The sequence below is a fragment of the Heloderma suspectum genome, chromosome 6 (genome assembly GCF_057233095.1).
Source record: "Heloderma suspectum isolate Gila_16-S chromosome 6, 16-S_ref, whole genome shotgun sequence".
In the NCBI taxonomy this organism is placed as follows: Eukaryota; Metazoa; Chordata; class Lepidosauria; order Squamata; family Helodermatidae; genus Heloderma; species Heloderma suspectum.
Genome location: NC_139463.1, coordinates 49,608,626 through 49,614,004, shown reverse-complemented (window position 1 = coordinate 49,614,004; position 5,379 = coordinate 49,608,626).

The following is a 5,379-nucleotide window of genomic DNA, read 5'->3' as shown; positions in this document are numbered from 1 at the left end:
CCTTTAATCTAGTTTGCACATCTTGGGGCAAAATAACTCGCATGAGTTGGTTCATGCTAGCCCAAGTAGAATTGTAACAAGTGATCACTGTTTGCAATTCTTGTCTAAATTTCTGTGGCTTTTCTCTGAAGTTTCAAAATTTGACCTGGTCTTTCAGTTTTTCTTGGGAATCCTTAAGACTCTGCTCCCCGGGACTTAGGTGACCTCTCTGACGTCTCAGCGTACCAATCAAAGAATGCATTCCCATTTACCCTGTGCCACCTTGGAACCCCAAAATTCCAAGGCTCCCTTTAAATGCACAGTTCTGTCCAAATCAAAGGTCCCAACCAAGGGAAATTGTTTGGATGGGTCAAGTTCCATTTGTCCAAAACTTGCAAGTCTTAGGTCCGTAATTACTACACACGTACATTGAAAGCATCCCTTTGGGGGCTGCAGAATTTCTTTGGAAGAATCTGAACCCATCCTCAATTCACACAGGATCACACAGGGAAATGATCAGGAGGTCTCCATATTTTGTGAGAAACGAAAGGCACTGCCAAATTTCGAGGTACAGTCCAAGACCGACTCTCACTGAATTGGAGGCACAATCAGTCACTCGCGGTCAAGGGAGCTCATACCATGGCAGGGAGTGATGGAAAGGTCAGGTCACTCACTGCAATCGCCGTTCATTCAAGAACGATTTATTCAGGAGATCTGTGCCCTGCCAGGCGGCTCATACCACGGAGAGGAGGAAAACTCACACAAAGTTCCAGCGACTATAATTTGCCCTGGTCCTTTTTACCTCAATTCATGCCAGGCAACTCTCGTTCAGTTCTTTTCCTCAATTCACACAAGGCAACTCTCATTCACCTGATACCATATCCCACAGACCTCTGTAACCCAAAAACAACCAAACCAAAAATTTACCAAGTGCTTAAATTACTGACTGTCTCCTTAAAGGCGGTATCCGGTCAGCCAAGGCAGAATCATCCCAAGGGCAGCCCCACACTGAGTCTCAAATGTAGAGATTTCAAAAGGTCTCTTACCTTGATACACGCTTCTGGGATGTTCAGTGAATGGCAGTCCAAATTGGTTCCATTCTCCAAAGCATTTGGGATCCAAGTCATGGCACCAAATTGTTAAGGAAATACCCAAGGCAGGTTAGGTTGAACAGTCAGAAATTTATTAAAGCACATCACAGCAGAGGGAGGGACAGTTGATGCTGTGTCTCACCAAAAAAAAGAAACATGATGCATTTATACAGACTGAAAGTTGGAGAACAAAGATACTACGCATGCTCAAGAGTTCATTTAGCTTAGCAACAGTCTTACCAGCAGAGCGGCCTTCTTATCTTTAGGGATGAGTTGCTTTGGTGGATCGGAATGTCCTGCTTATAATGAGCAAGTTATAATTACCTTCTTATGGTCAGACAGACACACACACACTCTCCCAATCCCATCAGGCACCTCACCCGAATTAAACTACTTACAAGGCCTAATTAGGCCTCCCTTCACAGCTAATATACCTCCACAGCTAATATACCAACTACTACCCTACCTGGGCAGAGATAGCCTTGTGACAGCTATTCGTACTCCAGTAAACTGTTTGGATGATTGCAATGCGTTATTCATGGGGCTGCCTTTGAAAACGGTCTGGAAACTTCAGTTAGTCCAAAACAGGGCAGCTAGACTGCTAACTGGGACTAGCCAATATGATCATATTATGCCAGTACTCCTCCATCTGCACTGGCTGCCAGTCCAGTTTCAGACCCAATTCAAAGTGCTGTTTCTAACCTTTAAAGCCCTAAACAGCTTGGGGCCAGGTGACCTGTAGGAATGTCTCCTCCCATATTTACCTAGCTAGACATTAAGATCATCGTCTGAGGCCCTCCTCCATCCAGGTGCCCCCACCAAATGAGGTGAGGCGGGTGGTACTGTGTAATATAGATTTCAATTTACCCAGGACCACTCAGTTGATCAGGCTGAGAGGTTTGGGATCTTATGAGGTGGAGAAGAACACGCACACAACCAATGTAGATGAAAGAAAAGGCAATTTACTGAAATATAAGAAATAAGCAAAAGTAGAACCTCCCCAGAGAGCTGCATGCTCTCTGAGGCTGAAGAGGTTACACACCTCTCAGGCACAAAGTTAATTACAAAGAAATCTCAAAGAGTTTCAGTCTCTCTGAAGCTCAAGACTGAAGAGGTTATATACCTCTTAGGTACAAACTTAATTACAAAGACATCTCAAAGAGTTTCAAGCCCTCTGAATGCCAAGAGGTTGCATGCCTCTTAGATAAGAGCCCAAAACCAGCAATCCTCAAGAAGTTGCACCATTCTCTGAGGCCTAAGAGGTTGCACGCCTCTTAGGTAGAAACTTAGTTACCCAAATGTGGTGCATTAAATGACTAAACATACAGTTAGTCCCTGTTTGTTGCTCAGCTCCAGATCGGTCCACCACTGCAAATGGCCCACGGAGGCAACGGTGATACAGTGTCAGCCAGGCCCAAGCCTAAGCCTGCTGTCTTATATCCTAAACCCAAACAGTGAGTATGACAGAACAAAGATAGCTGTGCCCTATCTAAGCCCTGGACAGTAAAAATCCTTTCCCTGAATTTTACCCAACACATACTCACCACAACGCTATCAAGTACTTGGCCAGGGCACTTAATACGTGTCCCGTGGATCGAGGGTCCTGTTGGTATGTGCACATACAAACAATCCAGACGCAACCACGCCCCTCCAGAACAATGGCAGATTCAGGGGTTTTATATTCTTTTTCTCTCATTGGGGCTCATGAGATCAAACAGGGGTTTAGTCTGTTTTTTGTTGATAATACATCATGTTCCCAATTCTAGGACTGACATTTGTTGTAGACAGCCTGGCACCTCCTTCCGACTCCCCAACATCTCCATGATCATAAAGTACTGTCCTTGTTATCAGAACATCTGCAGATACCCCTCTTTTATTGGCCCATGTCCATCTTCTGTAACTGATACTTTGGCAATCTTCAGCACATACCAGAGCACTCTCATCTGGCCCTCCTACAATAAAACCATTCGCTCTCCATCCACACCTCCCCTTTCTGATCTGGGCTATTCACATGACATGGACTGGTTTAGAAGGTTGACCTTTTTACATTTCATAGTGTTCTAAATTAACATTCAGATACCTTGGGTCACAGATTACATCTCAGGATGTTTACAATTCAGGCTTGTATTCAGGGTCAAACTTTTCATTCTATTTCTGTTCACACCGTATTTGTTACATTGCAAAAGAAAACGAGTACATTGTGGTGCCTGAAGTCTACAAGGTTATCTACTAGGAGCAGGGGGGGCAGGAGTTATAGCGGGAAGCAATTTTCATTGACAAAAATCAAGTAAAGGTAGATTTAAGAAATGAGTGAAATTAATAAAAGTGATAAAATATTAGAAGTAAATATTTAAGGGAAATATAAGTGGATACAAGGAGACATTGAAAAGATAACTTGAAGAAAAATAGGAAAAATAAAATCACACTGTGTCAGTACAAGAGAGAGGGCCTTTTCAGTGGTGGCACCCTGTTTGTGGAATGCTCTCTCCAGAAAACCTCACCTGGCCAGGGGCGTCGCTGGTACTGGGACTGCCTGGGCATGGGCCCCCAGATCTTTTGTGCTGTCCTAATTGCCTTTTTTAAAAAACATTTTCCCACGGACTTGCACTGGAAAACAGAAACGGCCATAACTTTTTAAGTTAGTATGATAAATACATGGAATTTGACCTCGTAGCCCCCATGGAGATGATTGAACCTGCCAAATTTCAGGCAGTTAGCTCCAGTGACTTTTGTGCTAATCAGAGGTAAAATTTGTTTTCAAGAAAATCTGTCAAAATTAAGAGCTATAATTTCTTTGTGCTTTCACATAAGTGTATGGAATTTGGGGACCTGGCAGAGTTGACTGAATCTGCCAAATTTCAGATAGTTCCATCCAGTGGCTTTTGTGCTACCCATGTATAAAGTTTCCTTTTCTCAAAGATGAAAACAAAAAGTAAAAACTATCAAGCCACACAGGGGATTAGAGATCCTAATCAGAAGGTGTTTAAGTGACAATTAGGAGAGCACTATCCCTAATCTCTGGTGTAGGTTTTTTTTGAAGTGCAAATAGTCCTTTCCTTTTGACTGTCCTGAATCTGTCACTATTCACTGTATGACTTGAGGTTCCTCATTAAAGGAAGAAAGAAGTTAAACATCTCTTTGGCTGCAATACACATTACCTGGGAAAAAGTCACACTGAATTCACCTTGTTTACTGTACTGCTCTACTTTCTCTACTCTCTTTAAGTTTATAAACCTCCCCCCTTATTTGCCTCTCTTCTAAATTAAATAGCCCAAACATGGACACCTTCCCTTAGAGAGGAGTGATTGCACCCCACTCACAGTCACCCCACTGTGATCGGAGACTGCTGGGTTAAAAGTTCAGCCCTACTGGCAGCTAGAGGCCCCTTGCCAAGGCTCCGTTCCCCCCTCCCTAGTCTTAAGGAAATGGTTACATTTCCCAGACAGGCTGTCTGGGCTTCAGAATCGTCTGAAGCGATCCGGACCAATCTGGGCCTGCTTCGGATCTGGACCACTTTGGTCTGAATCACCCTGCCTCGGTTCGGAATTCGGATCCAAAGCAGCGCACAGCCCAACTTAAAACAAACCTGCTTCTTCCCTCTGAGCTCAGTAGCCCTGCTGTTACTAGGGGGCTTTGGACCCACCCCTTGGCAGACCAACAGGGACTCTAGTGTGAATGCACCAGCCTTTTAAACTAGAGGGGGGACCGCCGCCTCTCCTTCCACGGTCTGCTCATTGTTTTTCCCCTCTCCCCCTGCTTTTCTGCTCTTACGTGCCCACTGTTGGGAGCTCGCTTTCAATGAAATTTTGAAGAGGGAGAAGGAAGAGCTCCAAATACTGGTATTTCACACAGCATCTGATTTTACTGCCCCAAACTGGAACCTTTGGCTACTGCATTAGTTTAGTAGCTTCAGTACAGCAAAGGATCCAATCAGCCTCCACAAACTTCTTTCTCCCCCGCCACTTTAATTTCTCCTAAATAGCTGTAGGACTCAAAATTATTCCAAAAGGAGGGTTAGGACTATGTGCCATCATGATTGAGGAACTGCTGGGGCTTTTAAATAGGTTCTACAGTTTTTAAAAAGCTAGAAAAAGCCCTCAGCCACCTCACCTCATAAAGTTCATTTAAGTACATGCAATCCTTACAAACCCTCCACAGCTTCCTAAATTCTTCTGAAGTGCTGCCTCTCTGAAAGGAGCCACTTGGCTTAGGGAATTCTCTCTACCCCCCCCCCATTTCCAATCACCATTCTTCTTTTCTTCTTCCCTCCCCTATCCTGTTTTCTTTCTCTTCTTTCTTCCACCCAGAG